General features: G+C 35.3%; 1 long non-coding RNA gene across 2 annotated transcripts; it reads left to right on the forward strand.

Moving 5' to 3' along the window:
• Positions 1-11,146: 11,146 nt before the first annotated feature.
• LOC138126389 (uncharacterized) lies at positions 11,147-13,098 on the forward strand. 2 transcript variants are annotated; one of them, XR_011157787.1, is made up of 5 exons: positions 11,147-11,289; positions 11,360-11,644; positions 11,697-11,904; positions 11,959-12,317; positions 12,378-13,098. It is a non-coding gene; the product is annotated as an uncharacterized lncRNA (long non-coding RNA). The 2 variants fall into 2 exon arrangements; XR_011157786.1 differs by having other exon boundaries at positions 11,147-11,644.
• Positions 13,099-20,374: the final 7,276 nt, after the last annotated feature.

A 20,374-nucleotide genomic window follows, 5' to 3' on the forward strand; every position in this document is an offset into this window, starting at 1 on the left:
AACCTATTCGTATTGGTCTCTCAAGCCTGTTTTCTTGCCAACGCCTCTTTATATTGAAGATGTCTTACTGCAATGTAATTCTCTCGCCACAGCAGCCAACGACCAAGTACGTTTTGAGTAATTAGTGCAGCAGCCATGAAAGTAACAAAGACACAGACAAAGAAGTGTTTTGTCCCATCCTGTCAAAACGATAATGCAAAAACACCAAAAAAACAATTTTAGTCGCCCGTGATGAGCGACGCCGAAATAGTTGGTACCATGCAATCAATGAGTGGTATGTCTCAAGAAAATCGGCTGTTGTGAGGATCATTTCGATGTAAGTCAATGATGTATGTTGTTATTTTTACTACGAGGGCGACTAGAAAAGAAATCTACCTACCCATGAAAGAAACAATTGAAACGCGCGAGTATTATTTGTCAAATAGTGCCATGTATTTTGACTTTAGTTGCAAAACTTGAGTTAATTGTGGTAATTAGTTTCCATTTTATAAAGTGCATTGAGAGTAAAAATGAGTAAGTTAAAATTGGAGGACTGCAGGTTGCAAATTTCCGAAAGTCATTTGGAAACTTTAGCCAACGATTGTCATTTTTTGGCACAAATTGTGACAGGCGACGAGACTTGGGTGCACCACTGGGATCCTGAGACAAAATCAGAATAAAAGCAGTCGGTTCATAAAGGGTCCCCACCCGCAAAAAAACACCGGACGCAACCCTCTGCCAGAAAATTGATGGCAACCGTTTTTTGAGACGTGAGGGGCATCCTTGTCATTAAGTATATGCCAAAAGGGACCTAAATAAATGCAAACGTCTATGCCAATACGTTGGAGAACCTTCGTAAAGCAATTGACCAGAAAAGAACTGATTTTTTCAATCGAGAAGTGTTTCTGCTGCATGACAATGCCACCCTGCATAAATTAGGCCAATTGTGGAAGAATGCAGCTTTTTGGAAATGGACCATTCCCCCTGCAGTCCGGACTTAGCTCCGTCCGACTTTTACCTCTTCAGGTTACTAAAGAAAAACCTCCGAGGGCGCCGTTTTCACTCTGATGATGACCTTAAAGCAGCCGTCGACGACTTTTCGTGACTTGCCGGAACGTTATCTTCTTCTCTTCCTTTCTCCAACATTCTTCTTTTGTTTTTGTGTGTCCTAACTTTTTAGACCCTGCGGAAAATTACTGTTACCATCGAACGTGAAATACGCGCGGACTCACCGACGCTTTACCGCAACAACACCCGTGAATTTCCCGGTCGGTGAAATAGGAAGGAAAACAAACCGGCGCCATGTTCGTCCATCTGTCAATCGAGACCGCACGTGTAGTATCGCCGGAAATGGTCATTTTGATGCGCTGTTCGTGCAAACATCGGAACGCCCTATTGCGAGGGAAAATAAGGTTCAGTCATTTCGTGCCACGCAACTTCTCGACTCAAGGGTATCAAAAAAACCGATCGTGAGCGGAAGACGGAATTTTTCAGGGACTCGGTCGGCGACCGCCGAGCGGGCGGCTGTGCCGCAAGTCGCGACAAGGCGATTTTTGGGTGAAGTAATCGGAATCCGCAATCATCCCGGAGAGTGGAATTCCGATCCGAATTTAAGTACCGTTCGGCGAAGCCGATCTACCGTAAATTCGAGAGGCATTTCGTCGAGAGCCGCTAAGGCGTCATCAGCGAATTTTCGGCTCGTGGTCGAGTCACCCCTCGCGCCCGGAGAGGTAATTACAGCACTTTTGCAAATTCTCGTCACTAATATCGTTCGATAGGGGTAGTTCGATCAGAATTTAGTACCGTCCGGAGCAGCCGGAATATCGTTTCATTCGAGAAGAAGTGTTCGAGTTCCTCATCGAGGAAATTACCGTTTAGTCGCCCCTTTCAGGGGAAAGGTAATTACCGAGCAATTCGCATTTTCGTTACTAACGTCATTCGTTAGGGGTGTTATGTTATGTTACATCAGATCAAGTTTCGTACCGTTGCGTTGAGGACCACTTCCCGTTGCGCAAGACATCGGCTACTTCGCCTGATGAATAAAATATCGAAATCGAGCATCTGATTGTCGTCATCGTCCAAGTCGGACCTATCGTCAAACAACCCCCAAATAAGGAACGCTAGTGCATCGCCGCACACCAGAAAAAGTCAAGGACACCTTCGAGGATTCGACCCCATGTCTCTCCAGATAAGTCGCAAAATCTAGTATCAATTTCGTTTCGTACGACGCGACGTTCAAACTTATTTCAGAATCACCCTGTATAAGATTCTGGGTCCTCGGAAGGTGCTTTAATATTCACAAATGTTCCATTACCTGCAGCAACTACATTTTCAAAACCAGCCATTCTTCGAAATTTTTCTTTCATCAGTTCCATCCGTTCGCCAACTGGCCATTTGATAATTGTAGGCGCCATACTACAGATAATGTTTACTATTCTCATAAAACATATTGACAAAAAAGATTTTCCCATGTCAAATCGATCACCCACTGAACTAAAAAGTACCTATTTATAGATACGTACTACTACGACCCAAAGTAGCCGGCCACAAACAAACTCCGGTTGTGCAGATCGGGGAGCGGGACAGGAGAGACAGAAATTCGGGGACAAAACAAAATTTATTCCAGCTGGTACGGGGGGCTTGCCAAATATTTTGGCAGACTATTTCCTGAGAAAAATGTAATGCTAAGTAGGGGAGACCGGTGTCAATTGTAACAGGTGTCGAAACTAACAGGGTTGATTTTAGCGCCATTTTTGATAAAAAGTTTGAAAAGTCTTCAACAACGTATGGCATATCTACTTTACCAATCGAGCATTGGTTGGCGCAATGCAAGTAGGTCGCGTTGTTCTTATTTAAAAAGATTTGTGATAATTGCAGCAAAACGTACTTAAGTTTCCGCACACAAGTATTTTTCGATCTGCACCCTATTTTATTATACCTACAAATCTGATTAAGACCCCACAATGCATGTTCTTTTAGCTATCTGTTGAATACGTTAAATTTGTTAGGTTATACAGCATGTACAGTGGCGGCCAAAATAAAGTAGGACAATGTTTTTGCGCTAATGTAAATTTGCTTGCCCTTTCTATGGTTACTATGAAAATATTTATTTATTTATTATAGTAACCCCGGTTTACTCAACTCAATTTTGGCTAAATTTCTTAATAAGACTTGTCCTACTTTATTTTGGCCGCCACTGTATCATAAGGGAGGTGGAGAATCAGAAATGTCAACATGGTGTCGATTGTAACACACGAGACGGTGTCAATTGTTACATGTTAAAACCGACTAAAAAAAATAAAATTGTTCATGATAGCGATTCGTTTGAAGAGGATGAGCAAGATAAGGAAACTTTCTGTTTAGTATGTCTTGGCCCTTATAACACAAGCCAAGAAGACTGGATCCAGTGTAGAGATTGCAAACAATGGGCACATGTTAGTTGCACTGATGAAGATCCTTATTTTGTATACATTGTCTCTCAGATAATTTTATTAGTATTATTTATGAATACTGTTTAATTTCAAAATTTTTATAATAAAGTTACGTGAGTTCTGTATACAGGGTGTTTTCGAAGTTGAGGAGTTCCTTGTAACACGAGGTACTATACATTATTCTTAAGAATTTTAGCCTAAATCTTCTTAGTAAAATGTTTGTATTAACGGAGATAATTTATTGTATATTTTTATGGTTTTCTAAAATTTTGAGTCCGGTCCTGTCTATTTCTCCGCTGTAGTACATTAATAACTGACGTGGCCCAGGATGGTATCTTTCTGGAAATCGCTATGCGAACTCTCTGGACGCCGCAGCTGCATTTTGATAACGTGATAACATTGCCCATATGCATTAGCAACATATCCGTGAGCTCATTATTTTCGTAATGATAAAGCAATTCCGACTAATTAGGTGACAACTCTGACAGTATTTTTGATTAACGTCCATGCTAATTTGATTTTTTTTGTCAATTCTAATTTCTAACAAATCAGCGCAAATTTGAGCAGGACCGGTTTCAAAAATTTCAAAAAAATTAACTTATTGTATCTTCATTGCCGTACACATTTTACTAAGGTGATTTTGGCTAAAACTCTTTAGAACAACGCATACTGTCACATGTTAAAAGCAACGCCTCAACTTCGAAAACACCCTGTATTTTTTGTTGTTAATGTTTGTAACGATTGACACCAGTCCTGTTACAAATGACACCAAATAGGTATCAATAGTAACACCTGACACGTGAGATAATTTTGGAACTATTCTAAAAAACATCTTTGGCAGGCAAATTATAAAATCGATATAAGTATAGTGCATTCATTTTAAATGTGGGTTTTGTAATAAAACTTGGCTGCTTTGACACATGTCCGAAACTCAGTTTATCTAAAACTGTGTTCAATATATTCGGGTCCAAAATTAAAGAATGGTGGGATCGAGATCAACTTTTAGAAGACCAAGTGAAACCATTAACATTTGTTGCCAATACTGGTGAATCATCTAGTGAATTTGATTCAGATGACGATTAATTTTTTATTTGTTTACGTATTTTATTATTTATTTTTTACTTACTTTAAAAGATACATGTAATGGATACTTTACTAATTACTCTTATTTCTTTATTAAGTAATCTTATTTGTCAAATGCATTATTTAAAATCAACAATCTCTTTACATTTTTTTGGTCACTGATCACAAAATGTGTTTTAATTATTTTTTTACTTGTGGATATTTTAACGTCTCTTTCTTTTGCTCGTCGATAAGATGGTGAAAGTACGACGTGGTACCAGTTTTATATGAACAGAGGGATTCCTACTTTACGGTACCGATACAATGAAAATTTGCCGCTTTCGTAATTTATGGTGTTTTGAGTTTACAACTTTTCCCAACGTTTAAAATGAATGCCCTATATGTATGTCAAATTGTTACTTATGTTGACAAAAAATAATCTGATAAAAATTACTAAGGGGTTCCTCAGGAAAAAAATACTAAACAATTTTTGTTACATTTGACACCGGTCTCCCCTACAAATAAACGTAATTGTGTTTAAAATTTTGTTTTTCTTTAAATTTTTAAGCCGTCGTTGACGATCATGACATTTGCACTGAATTGGTATCTAAGGTGATTTATTAACAACAGTTTTGCTCTAGAGCAAATTATCGATAATTGTACTAGTGCAGATTATCACTTATAATATCCCTAGTGCATTGATTATTTCCGGAAATTTTTTCGAATGCATTTCTAAAACGTATTAATTAGCCCGAGTGGAACACGAGGGCTAATTACGTTTTGGAAATGCATGAGAATAAAATCGTCAAAGGATGAATTAGCCAATATGCTAAAAGACTGGGGCTTCAATATGAAGCGGAAAGATGGGGAAGACTATAAAGAGTCAGTAGTGATGATTATGTGGAACTCCACCGCCAAACAACTACAGGAATTCTACTACAAGGAACACAACGTCAAATTTGATCCATTTGCCGACGTCGAATTTAGCAGCGCTCGAGCTGCTAGGGATGCCAAGCGGAGAAATTTACAAACGGATCCGAAGAAAAGAAAATTGAGCTCAGCAGCCATAAGTAAACAAGAAATGGAAAGAATGGTCGAAATGTGCGATGAAAATACGCCCACCGGACTACAAAAAAAAATCTTTTTGATTGCTGGCTACGAACTTACGTGGAGGGGAGGAGAGGCTGGCGCATCTTGTCTTCACCACTTTTCGGAAGAAAAGAACAACGAGGGTGCTAGTACTGGACGCATAGAGTACAATCCTGTCTTCACGAAAACCTGTCAAGGAGGGGCGAAAAAATTTGCTGATAGCAAATGGTTGATTACTAACGCAAATTCTCCAGAGATATGTCCAGTTCGGTAATACTAGCGCTGCTTGCATTATAACGCAATAAAATTTCTTCTTTTTAGATTATTTAAAAAACTTTTGGAAAAAAGAAATAGATTTATTACCAGCGATAGATTATTTTTGACAGCCAACCCAAATTGGCGCAACATTTCTTCCAAAGGCTGGTACAAAAATATGCCTGTAGGACGGAATACCGTTTCAACTTGGATGAACCTATTAGCTCAGAAAATTGGAATCGACACAAAAGCGGTGAAGATCACAAATCACTCCATACGAGCCAGTGCAGTTTCTAATTTAGCAAAGGAAGGAGTTAATGAAGAACAACTAATAAAACTTACAGGGCATAGTAATACGCATTCAATACGTCCCTACCTACAAATGGATGCAGAACATCATAAACGGATAGTGGAACGTATGAGGAACGACTCTGAATCACGTGTTGTTCTTAATTCTAATACAACTTCAAGTAGTTCTGATGTATTTTCCAGAGGGAATGTTCATTACAATAATTGTATATTTAATTTTAAGTGATTTGTTTTAATTTTTTTATCTGTATGTTCAATAATAATTGTGTAATTTAATAAACATCTTTGAGAGCAAAAAATTTCCACTTATTAATCACAGTTAGGTTGGTCTACCTACAAAAAATTTCCAAGAAATTTTTTTGTTGCCATGGTTATGGCTCGTGAACTAATTTTTCTATTGGTCATTAATGAGTGTCGTACGATTTTCGCTGTAATTCGATTGCTATTGGCTGAAAATAAAATATTACAGCTTAAAATAGATATATAGTATTCCTTCTGTCGCCAGTAAAAATCCTTTTTACCATGCTAGTAATGTTAAATACTATAAATTTTGCTTTAAAATTCCTTTCCATACCATTTAGCAATGCAGTCGTGGAACGGGTATTTTCTGTAATGAATTTAGTAAAATCGAAAATCAGAAACAAAATGAATATTGACATGCTTTACTCCATTTTGAGAACAAGGATTCATTTCTCAAACGAAAAAGTTTGTTGCCAAAGTTTTATACCAACCAATAAAATGTTAGAATTATTTACTTATGATATCTATAACAATAAAGCTAATGTCCCAAAGTCCCAAAGTGAAACTGAAGATCAAAATATGTTTGATGAGATTATTGAAACTGTTAGTTAGAATATGTGATTTAATATAGTATTGACAGTTAAAAAAACTCACTGTTTACTAAGGGGGTGATTCACGAAACTTTGCAAAATTGCAAATCGTTGACGAAACGGCAAATACAATGCTTCAACAATGTCGGTTGTCATGGTTTTTAATTTGCAACGCCTTATCGAGCCTTACCGAGTTTCGTGAATGACCCCCTTAGTACGTACTTATCTATTATTCACATAATATGTACTAATATAACTTATTTTGATGTTGACTTTGAAAATGTTTATTTAATTGATGTTTTTTGAAAATATTTTATGTTTATTATCCATTGAGTTAAATTCAATAAAGTTTATTATTTCGTACTGTTTCTTTTTTTTTTTTTGTTTTTTGTTAATTTTTTAAAATATGAAGTACACTTGTCCACAAACAATTTGACGTTTCTCAGTTAAATAATTTTCAATTGGTTACATTCTGGTAATTGAATGTTTATATGGAAAAAGAACGAAATCGTAATTTAATGTTATATGAATTTAAATGTGGACATTCAGCGACGGCAGCCACAAGAAATAAATGTAGAATTGAAGGTGCGGGGACGGTAAAAGAGTCTACTTGTCGGCGATGGTTTGCAAAATTTCTGAATGGGGAAGAAGGTCTTAAAGATAAGAATCGTTCGGGAAGAAAGAGCTCATCTTCTATCGTCGTGGAATTGAGCTTAAGGGACAAAGATGGTTGGAAGTCATTGACAATAACGGCGAATATTTAGTTTAGTTGTTGTTTAATTTTTTAAGTAATAGATATTTATTTATTTTTATCTATTTTTCTAAAAAACGCTTAGAACTTTCTGGACACCTAATACTTAATTAGTAATAACCCACGTATGCCATACAACGTTTTATCCAATATTCCAAATTTTTTAGATAATAACATTATTGACGAAAATCTGATCCCGTGTTCGGGATTGATGATTGATGAATCTAGTGTGTATTTTAACTCAAACATGACAACCGTTGCGATGTTATTTATTTATAAACAACAAACTAGGCATGAAAATGGAAATATTTGTGGCAGAAGATGTGCTAGAAGAGGCTCAAAAACTGGCTGGTAATTTACTACCGACAAAGTCGCGTGAAAAGTATGAAAAGCAATTTGCCAACTTTGTTACCTAGAAAAGCAAGAGGAGCTCCTGGAAGAAACGAGGACATTCTTCTGGCTTATTTTCGAACCCTTTCTGATACCCGTGTGGGGTCCTCTTTATGGTGTAAGTACTCTATGCTAAAAAGCACTTTGAATATTGAGGAAAAAGAGGATATATCGAAGTAACTGATCCTGTTAGGTGCAATGCTTTCTTTAAGCCATAAAATATTTCAGATTTTCCAAGCTACAAGCGTTTTTGAAGAGATTATCTTCCAATCATAGAGCAAAAAAAGCAAATAATTTCCACCCTACAAGCACAAAATTTATTTTATCATTTTTAAGCGATCGCACTCAAGTTGTTTGTACAAATGGATCTTTCTCAAATGTAAAGAAGATTATCCACCTCAGGGATCTATACTTGGTCTCTTTCTGTTTTTAATTTTTATTAATTTCCTACTATGTTGTTATTGAACGATAATGACACAATTTTCTGATACGTTATTAGGCTCTAGGGCGTTATAAGGTCTTCGTTGCTTAGTTACGACCAAATTTTGAGTGATAGGTGTAAATTAATCAAATCATTATCAATCCAAAAACACACGAAACTAGTCGGACATTAAGTTTTGTTATAATGATACGCCCTCGGTCGGCGTACTCCCTTCGGGCCGGAGGCCCACGGGTTTCACTCTGCCGACCTCTCCCGCGTTATCAACCTTATAAAGTAGGCCCAGAAATATGGTGATTTTTATGGAATTTTTATGGACTTAGGGCGATCATTTCTTTTACAATTTTGGGGTTACTTTTATTACCAACTTGAAGAGAGTTATAAATCTTCTATGACAGATGTTTTTGAGCCGTCTGAAAATGGACCACTGGAGACAAAGGTACGTAGAGCACCAGTCGCGCGACGGGTGCCAGAAGCTTATTCCCCCACCATAAGTGACCACCTCAAGTTAATATACTCCATCCCTCATAAAATCACTATATTTCTGGGTCTACTATAACACCGTTGATACCTTAACTATAATGAAGGTTTAGCAGTAGTAGAAGAAGAGATACTGGAACGAGTCGAAGAAGATCCAATGATACTCGTAAGTACCAGGCAACTTGCCCGAGAAGTAGGTCTTAGTCACTGGACTGTATGGAGAACTCTACAACAAAATCTAAACTAGGCAAAAATGAATAGGGAATTTTTGCATTTTTGAATTTTTTATAAATGCAGTTTAAAATTTGTAATGAAATGTGTTAGAAATATAAATATATACACATTAAATGTAATGGTAAGTGTCCATTTGAGAGAAATGCTCTCGAGAGTAACTATCGAGAGCATTTTTCTCTGGTGGACACACTTCTGAGAGTAACTATTGGAGATTGCCTACCAACTCTCGGACAGTGAACATATCGAGACCTGTTTTCATGTGGACACACTTAATTCATTCGTCTTGATAGTTACTCGCCAATTACCAACGCGTTTCGAACTGTGTGAGAGTTGTTTGGCACTTTTTAAATATGGCTTCTTCTAATAGTAATAAAAAAGATTGGTCAAAAGACCAAACGATAGATTTAATCGAAAAATATGAAGAAAACTCCGTTTTATGGGACCATAAAAGTAAAGAATACAGAAATCGCGAAAAAAAACAAAGTTGCGAAATTGCTGAGCATCATCTATTCTTTCGTCAGCCTCGCACATGCACCAAGTTCTGATCTACGCATAATCCATGGTTTGACCCAGCAGTTTCTTTTTTTTTTTTTCAAATTACACTCTATATATTTTTTTATTCGTTCTTATAAAGAATCTTCTTCTGAATATTCGTACATTAAAAGAAAAAACAAAAAATGTATTTTAATTGAAAAAAATTGAAAATCAAAAATCAAATAATCAAATTTGTAAACAATACAAAATCTATTCTGGTTGCTTAAAATTTCCTCAATGGTGTAGCAGACACTGTCGATACCTTCTAGAAATGCCCACTTTTGCATTCAGTAAAAAATTTCGGGGTTTTGCCTGACATACTCGCACTACCATTTTTTTAACTCTTTTTGGGTACCTGGTGGGGTCAAATAAACATTGTCTCGAAAGTTTCCAATGAATATAAAGATATCCAATGGATTCAAATCTGGGGATCTAGCGGGCCATCGAATAGCTCCATGAGCACCCATTCATCGTTCACCAACATAATTTAAATGATTTAAAAATACAAAATTTATGTGTGCATTATGTGGTATGGCGTCGTCCTGATGAAACACGACTCTATTCAACACTGCTAATGGTATCTCATCCAGAAAATTGCTTATTTCGTTTGATAATAAATAGGGCCCGGATTTTAGGCAAAATGGACTATTTTTATTTTTTAAGGCACATGTATGAAACTTGTCTATAAATGATTTCTGGCTTAATTAGAGTAATTAGAGCCATATTTGATTCTGCCTATTCGGCCTAAAATGCCCTTTAAATACCTATTTTACCTTTTAACTGCCTGAACATGCCTAAAATGACCAAAAATCAATTTCATTTTTGCGGTTTTTTCCCAATTTTCGAATTCTGGGAAGTTTACGGTATTGAAAATGTAAAAGTGGTACCTCAATAAAATTTACAATGCTTTATGATTTTAAAATTTAAGGAGATGTAATTACTGAAATGTACAAAGTGCAGTACAATACAGGAATTACTTTTTCGCTTTTACGGTTGGGACCATGATGTCAGCGGTAAATACTCCGACAATACCTAAGTACCACAAACCATTAGACTGGACTGGCATAAATTACAGAGTTTATCTGTTTGCCTCTGTTCGAAGGGGTGCAGGTATACGCGGTCTAATGTTTTCTGATACTTAGGTATTGTTAGAAGCTTTAACGTTTATAAAATGGTCCTTGCCATAAAAACGAAAATTAAAATCCCGAAGTGAAACAATAAGAGAAACCTTAAGGGTGTCATTTTCTAAAAATTTAAGAAATATAAAATTAACCATCTCCTCTGAAATTTGGTGGGAGACGTAAATATAAGCATTACAAATTTGTCATTTCTCGTTTACTTTATCTCCGTGCAGTGCTCGTGTTTCTTGTGAACCTGTTTAAAGTGAACATAATGCCGAAACAAAAAATTAGTTTACGCGAAAAAATATTACAGTGGACAAGCAAGAAAGATTTATATGAAATAAAATCAACCCGAGAAATGTTTTGTAAAGCTTGTGGTAAACTGGTAAGTTAAGCATAATTAAAAATATGTCATTTTATATTTTTTACTTATTTGAAAATTTTATTTTTTGTAGTTTATATGCGAAAAAAAATGTCACTTGCAACAGCATGAGCAAACGGCCATCCATAAAGAGAACATTATGACACCGCTTCGGCAAACGTTGCTGACACAGAACTTGGAGGAATCGGCAAATAGTACATTCAATATGGAACTTTGTAACGTCTTTTTAGCTGCCAATATACCATGGCACAAACTACAAAATCCTGCGTTTCAGAATTTTCTGACAAAATATTGTGGTAGAAAAATTCCGGATGAGTCTACTTTACGGAAAAATTATTTACCAAAATGCTACAAAGATGTATGAACATACTATCTTTTAATATTTAATTTAAAATTATTTTCACTTTTAGACTATTGACCGCATTCGGAATGAGCTGGATCCTTTTAACATATGGGTTTCAGTTGACGAAACAACAGATGCACTTGGGCGATATGTGGCGAATTGTCTGGTTGGGAAACTTTCAGAAGATGAACCTGGAAAATCTTATCTTTTGGCGTCTAAACAATTAGAAAGAACAAATCATGAGACAATAGCTAGATTCGTAAATCAATCTTTAGGTAAGGGTTTTTCACTTTTTTAAATTTATTTTGATTTAAAATTTCTATGCGTAGAAATCTTGTGGAGTACCAGAGTTGTTGCTGAAAAGTTTCTTTTGTTTGTAACGGATGGAGCACCATATATGATAAAATCTGGTAGACACCTTAAGGTGTTTTATCCAAAAATTGTGCATGTCACATGCTTAGCGCATGCTTTAAATCTAGTGGCTGAAAAAATTCGCTATCAATATGAAGATGTGGATAATTTAATTTCGAACGTGAAAAAAATTTTCGTTAAGGCACCTTTGAGAGTTGAAATGTACAAAGAAAAACTAAAAGAAATGCCACTGCCTCCACAGCCAATTTTAACACGATGGGGAACATGGCTTCAGGCTGCTATGTTTTACAGCGAACACTTTGATTCCATTAAAGAAGTAAGTATATAAAAGATAAGCAAATTAATTGATTGTTAAACTGTTTTTAACTACTCACAGGTTGTCATGTCCTTTGATGGAAGTTCTGCTGTTGCTATTCAAAAAGCACAGTCTATAATGAAGAAACCCGGAATAAAAAACCAATTAATTTATGTTCGCAGTAATTTTAAAATAATCTGCGAAAGTATTACTCAATTGGAAAAAAATGGGTTACCTTTAACCGATTCAATCAAAATTGTTGAAAACGTATTTACCTCCCTAAAAAAATCTCCAGGCCCTGTAGCAGCAGTAGCATTAAAAAAACTTGAAGATGTTACTGAAAAAAATCCTGGATACAAATTTCTTCTAGAATTGGCAAGAATTTTTAGAGGTGAAGATGTGCCGGAACATGACACCAAAATGGAAGAAATTTATTACAAATTTGCGCCCATTACCTCTTGCGAGGTAGAAAGAAGTTTTTCAAAATATAAGTCCATTTTGGTGGATAACCGACAATGTTGTAAAGTAGAAAATTTAGAGCAATATCTTGTATGCAATGTAAATACGTAACAATGTAAATAACTAACAAACTTGTAGTATTGTATATTAATCAATAAAAAATAATTAGTAAATATCTTGTTGTGTGTACCTACTTAAAACTTTAAAAACACATTTTTTAATTTAATTAACCACAACTTTAAGGACCTAGTATGGCTTATTTTCAGTTTTTAAGGGACTATTTGCAGTAGTTTAAGGGACTATTTTAGGCACCTATTTCCGACTTTTTAATTGCCTAAAATCCGGGCCCTAATAATAAATAATATGATATTTTGTTTGATCAAGACTGCTATCAATAAAAAAGGGACCCACTAGTCCATTCTATCTCCAAAAATGCCACACCACACGTTAACACTAAATCGTCTTTGGAAATTTTCTTCCACAGCAACATTATTATTATTATTATCATCAAACTGTTTTGACAAATGAATGTTCAGAGCTTACTTAGTCATTTCGAGCATTTAGAACAAACTTCTCTCTTGTTTATTTTGGTCACTTGATTTTTAAATTTTGTACATTTACTCTTTAATTTCTTGACTTTTGTTTAATGAATGGGTATAGTTCTTTGCATTTTTATATTCAGAAGACAAATCTCTACAATACTGAATAAAAAAAAATGTACAGTGCTATTTGAAAAAATGAAGCTGATGTTCATCTGTCAAAAACTGGACGGAAGATTTTTTTTTTTAATTAGTTGGTAATGAAGTGTTTTCAAAATTATTTCATTTGATGTGCCACTTATTCAAATCGGATAAAAAATAAGCAAGATACAGCATCAAAGGTTTTTCGTCAGTCACCCTGTATAACAATTGCAGTTGCAATTTTTTTCACATCAATCTTAATTACAAGCACAACAATAAGGAAAATTCAGGATTTTAGTAGGTAAAACTAATTATACTCTCACTAGCGTGGACAAAATTCAACAGTGGACACGGCTCTGAGAGAACTCTCGAAGAAAAAGCACTCCGATAGTGCCATAGCTACTCTCGGATAGTCAAAATACTCTCAAATGGACACATAGTTGGGAGTAGCTATCGAGAGTAACTCTCGCAAAATTCTCTCAAGTGGACACTCAGCTTAATGTTTCAAGTACTTGTAACATTTTAAATTTATCTAGTGTTTAAGAATACGTGGGAGGATTGGGGCAGTTATTTTGCTTTCCATGAAAAATTGTGGAATTCCCTATTCATTTTGGCCTAGTTTATTACATCCATATCACATTCAGCGAGTGCAAAGTTTGTCCCCCAACGATTTTCCTCCTCGAAGAAGATTTTGCCGTTGGTTTCAACGAAAAATAACTGAAAATATTTTGTTCCATGCCACAATACTTATGACTGATGAATGCTGCTTTACTCGCGATGGCATTTTAAATTATCATAAAACGCACCGCTGGGCAGACGCAAACCCACATGCCATTTGTCAGATGAATTCTCAATTCTGATTTTCTGTTAACATTTGGGCTGGTATCGTCGGAACACAATTAATATGTTCTACCACGTCGACTAACGGGGGAAGTTTACCTAAATCTTTTACAGTTTAATTTACCAGAACTTTTAGAAGAAGTAGAGATATTTTCATATTTGATGGCGGAAACAAAAGACTGAGAAATGTCACAAATTTATATTGTCAGTGTCAAATTTCTCAAAGACGTTCGTGATTTCAACAGAAATGAAGCAAATTGGCAATAAGAAAGTTATTCATCGTGGAACTAGAGACATAATTTGTAATACGTTTGATTATATGAGAATAACTTTTCCTTTTGAGCCACTGACAAAATTGGTTTTCTGAGAATTTATTTTTTCAATCTATTTAGCAAAAATTTAAATTTACCGGGACATTCCTTTTTACAACGTTTATGAGAAATTTGACACTGACAATACAATTTTGTGACATTTCTTAGTCTTTTGTTTCCGCCACTAAATATGAAAATACCTTCTACCTCTAAATATTCACTTAAGGTAGGTGGCCCAAATTCAGACACTGTCCTAAATTCAGACATGTTTTTATTTATCTGCTTAAAATAAAAAATCTACGTTACTTGAAAACATTTTGAGACATCTTTTGATACAAGCCAATATTATACTTACCATTCCAAAATCGCTTCCTGTCTTACCGATATTATAGCGGTTAAATACGTAACCTAGAATGTGGTCAGTTCCTGTGAAGTACATGCTGTGTTCAACTTCCAAGTTTTTCTAATAAGGTAAGTAGATTTAGGCTATTTTACGTCTTGCTGTAGGATAGACATAATTAAGAAAATTTTAAAAACATCCACTTAGGCCGAATGAAAAAGGCTTTAAATTTTCATTTTAACATGGTGTATTTACCATTCTACCAGCGCTTTTAAAAAAATATAGGATGTCGGAATTAAGTGCAAGTTAACAGTGCGTTCCGTAATTCCGACATTAGGTGTCGGAAATGGGTACATGATAAAAAGTAACAAACATCGTTCCTTCTCTTTCTTTCCAAGTAGAATAATATATTTTAGATATTTCTATACGTTTCAGTTCATTTTAAGCTTTGCGTCCGAATTCCGACAGGGGTGTCGGAATTAACGACATGAAATGTTTGAATTAGGTACATTAAAAATAAAAGATGATTTTCATGTTTACTAGTTTGTTTAGTGCATGCACGTTAATAAATAATATGTTCCTTTTTTACAGGATGTCGAAAAAAAATTGCAAATATAGTCAAGAAGATTTAACACGCGCTTTAATTGCGATAAAAAATGGCACACCCTGTGCCACTGCATCGAAACGGTATAAAATTCCACGAACCACTTTGATTGGAAAAATTAAAGGGATTTACCCAGAAGAGTGTCGCAGTGGAGCACCTTCGGTATTAACTGCAAACGAAGAAAATATATTATCCGAATGGATTATTATTATTAATATGGGGCGCATGGGTTTTCCTGTTTCGAAGGACCAACTGTTAGACAGCGTTTCACTTTTGGTAAAAAATTTGGGGCGATCCAACCATTTTACGAATGGAAGGCCAGGCCGTCACTGGTATGAATTATTCAGCAAAAGACACCCTGATATTAGTGAACGAATAGCACAAAACTTATGTGCATCTCGGGCGGCAGTAACTAAATGCAAAATACAAAATTGGCACAAAGAAGTAGAAGACTACTTTATTTAATCTGGCATTAATATTACCGATCCTAAAAGGATATTTAATACCGATGAATCTGCGTTTTATTTGTCGCCAAAAGGACGTAAAGTCCTTGCCAAAAAAGGAAGTAAGTCACTACATGATAGATCCGGTGACGATAAAGAATGCTTAACGGTCCTTATTACTGGTAATGCTGCTGGTCAACTAGCTCCACCAATGGTGATGTACTCTTACGAAAGATTACCTAAGCATATAGTATCACATGTGCCTAACGGTTGGGGGGTTGGAAAATCAAAAAGCGGTTGGATGACCTCGGAATCGTTTTTTGAATATATTACAAACATTTTTTATCCTTGGCTTGTATCCGAAAATGTAGAGTTCCCTGTAATATTATACTTAGACGGACATAAATCGCATGTCACCTTACCTCTGACAGATTTTTGTAGACAAAAGCAAATAGTTGTAATCAGTTTATTACCGAACTCCACCCACATCTTGCAGCCCCTGGATGTAGGACTATTTAAATCATTGAAATCAAAATGGAAGCATGAAGTGAAAAATTTTAAAATAAATAATAACTATAAAAATTTAACTAAAGATGCAGTTGCCCCCGTTTTAGATAAGTCTCTAAAATCCATCTCAAACATAGAGACTATCTTTAAAAATTCTTTTAAAGCATGTGGTCTTTTTCCTTTTAACGCAGACAACATAGACTACAGTAAACTTCTTTATGATGAAGACAACGATAGCTTAAGAGAAGAAAAGCAAGAAGATTCTGCAATAGTACAGCATCTACGATATCTTGAATCTTATATTGAACCAGAAGTTCTTAATAAGTGTTGTGAACTAATGGGTGCAGAATGGACAGGTAAAAGCGAAGATAGGAGTTTGTATAGTATTTGGTACAAAATGTATCTTAGGTCTGGTTTATCTTATAACAAAGAAAAACTTCCGAATGTTACAATAGATATAGAAGAGGGCTTAATTTTAGAAGAGGGCTGGGAAAATTTAATAGTATTCAACGATAATGAGGAAAATGATAATTTGGCAACTGAAGAAATACCTCCATTAGTATGTATTGAAGGAGAGCCAGACATGACCGAAGCAGAAAACAACATGAATGTAGAGAATATGCCAAATGTGGTACATGAAAAAGCATCTGCTGTGAAAGTTGCAGAAACAGAAGTAAATTATTTGAAGGAAGCGGAAAAAGAATCTGCTATAATACACGAAATTGAAAAAGTAATAAGTAATGAATTCGAAATGGAAAATAACAATTCTATTTTAGAGGATACATCAGACATGACACATGAAAAGACACCTGCTATGAACGTTACTGAAACAGAAAGAAAGAAAAACATTGATATGTTGGATGTATCAACTGAAAAAGAGTCTAGTATGGTAGAGGTAGAAAATACAACATCTAATGTGACCGAAGTTTCTATAGAAACTATAGAAGAACGATTGGGAAATATGCAAAATACGCCAGAAAAATATATAGACATCATTGAAAACGAGCCACCAAGAGAGCAAACAATCGAAAGTGCTGAAGGGGGGTATCCTCGCAGTAGTACTAAACCTTCTCCACTAAAGTTGCCCTCAGGAGTTCTTGTACCCTCTCCATTTAAAAAGTCATTATTCTGGCCTGAACCAACTAAAAAAGTAAAATCAAGAAAGAGTCGCGTTAAAGTTCCTTCTGTTGGCACCTCCGATGCTTGGAGAGCATACTTTTTGAAAAAAGAAGAAGAACAGAAAAGAAGCATTCAAGAAAAAGAGGAAAGAAAGCGAAAAAGGGAAGAAAATAAGAAATTGCGTGAAAAAGGAAATAAAAAACAAAACAAAAAAGTTATCCAGCAAGACGCAGAAGTAGAAGAAAACATTGAGGCGCCATCAGAAACTGAAGAAGACTTATCTCAGAATGTAGACGAATCAGAAAATGGAGAAGCTGTTGAAGTACAAATTGGCGATTTCGTAATTGTAAACTATTTGGACGAATATTATCCCGCAAAAGTTACTGATAAAGATGATGAAAAAGTTTTAGCTAACGCAATGGCTAAGGCTGCTGGAGACAAATGGAAATGGCCAAGTATTAAAGATGAAATTTGGTACGACTATTCCGAAATTATTCAAAAGATCGAGCCTCCGGTGGAAATAAATAAAAGAGGCTTTTTTTCTGTTAAAGATTTAAAATTTTGTTAAAAATGTTAATAAAAAATATAATAAAATCTTACTGTTTGGTATTTTGTCTGAATAACGTTCCACAAATGTCTGATTTAGGATCACTGTCGGAATTGCATTCACTAACATGTCGGATTTCAGAACAAATTGTGCTTTTCGTGTCGGAATTAGGTGATATTGCAAAGATTGGAATAAACTATAAATCATATTCATTTCTACGAACATTTGGCATAAATTAACGGTCAAATATCCTTGAAAACCATCATTAGTTTCATAAAATTTACCCCAACCAGCGTCATTGTATAATTATAGCCTCTACTGTACAAAATGTAATAGAAATTCCTTAAGATGTCTGAATTTGGGCCATTTACCTTATAATATCCCAAGTGCATTGATTATTTCCGAAAATTTTTTCGAATGCATTTCCAAAACGTATTAATTAGCCCGAGTGGAACACGAGGGCTAATTACATTTTGGAAATGCATGAGAATAAAATTTCCGGATATTAGTCAATCCACGTGGGCATATTCGGTAAGAAAATCGCAACGACACGGACATTATGCTTCTTAAATTATAAATTTCTGACAAAAAAAGTCAAGTTGTATAACAGAATTATCCTTGACAACGGAAAAAAAATTGAGATTTTTAATAAATAAATGATTTTGATTGGCTGAAAAAATTTCCACTTATTAATTTCATGTTGGGTTAGCTAGGTGCAAAAAATTTCCAGGAAACTGCTATATTGTTATAGAAACGACACCGAATTCTGTTTTTCTACTGGCTATTTAAGTGTCGTGCGATTTTCGTCAAAATCTTTGGTTTATGCATGATGGCGCTCCCGCTCAATTCAGTGTTGATGTGCGACATCATCTAAATGATGTTTATGGATTGCGATGGATTGGAAGAGGTGGACCGACTGCGTGGCCTGCTCGTTCACCTCATTTAAATAGTTGCGATTATTATGTATGGGGGTATATGAAAGCTAAGGTGTATCGAACTCGAGTAGAAAACCAAGAGGAACTACTAGAAAGAATTATGGTTGCCGCAGAAGAAATTCGACAAAATCCCGAAGAGTTAGCAAGAGTTTCTGCATCTTTGCGCAGACGAGTGGAAGCATGCATTAGATTAGCGAAAATGGAGGCCACTTTGAACATTCGCTTTGATTTCTTTTTATTTATTTCTTTTTTATTAATTTTTAACCTTTAATTTTTTTGATAATTAATAACAATTTTAATAAAACCGTGTGTTTTTGGATCTTCTTTTATTTTGATAGGCTGCGTTCTAGGCTGTGGATATCTTCCTGCATATCTTTAAGTGCTAAATGAAATGTTAAAAAAAATTGTCTCTGATCGGGATTTGAACTCGATCAAAATAATCCGAGACCAGACTACTAGTAAAAAACACAATTGAGCCATGAGCACATTTTGACATTAACTGTTTTATTTGTTTAAAATGTTAACAATAAATCAGTGATTCTCAACAAGTGTGTGATCATAATTTTTAGAGGAAACTAAACATTTTATGAAAAAATGCTATTGAGATTTTCGATCATTTTTGACGTCAAAAAGTCACCCGTGAATTTTTGCTAAAGCTTTTCCTAACACCCTGTATTATAGGTATATTTGATGTATTACGCTTAATTGAATTTTCTTTTGGTTGAATTTATTTGTATTTTACCAAAAATTATTTCACTGCGTACATTATTTGAAATTATAATACAGGTGAATAGTAAACCATGATATTGGAATACGATAAATGTTTTTACTTTTTGTTTTTACCTTGTTTCCATCGAATACTGTAGTGACCCAGTTTAAAATTTAAATTTTAATTCCCGGTACCGCCACGAGAGCGCGCCAAATGTGAAGGTACTCAAGGTTGGTAGAACTGACTAATTTGTATAATAGGTTGCCTCGTTGAAAATTGCGGGGCGGGGGGGAAAGTAACTCGTGACGTAAAATCAACCCAGAAATTTTGGGTGTTCGAATAGAACCTAAGGTTTATAAGCTACGTGGAGTTTTTTGGGTGGCTTTTTGGGATTTATTCTAGCGAAGGAACACCTAATGCATGATCGACAGACTCTGTAGTAAAAGTTTGGTACACTGTGACGTCACGAGTAACTTTTGCGGGGGGAAAAAATTCAGACTATTGCTTTAAATGGCAACGAGGCAACCTATTATACAAATTAGTCAGTTCTACCAACCTTGAAGGTACTAGAGGCTAGATTAGGA

The sequence above is a fragment of the Tenebrio molitor genome, chromosome 3 (genome assembly GCF_963966145.1).
Source record: "Tenebrio molitor chromosome 3, icTenMoli1.1, whole genome shotgun sequence".
NCBI lineage: Eukaryota > Metazoa > Arthropoda > Insecta > Coleoptera > Tenebrionidae > Tenebrio > Tenebrio molitor.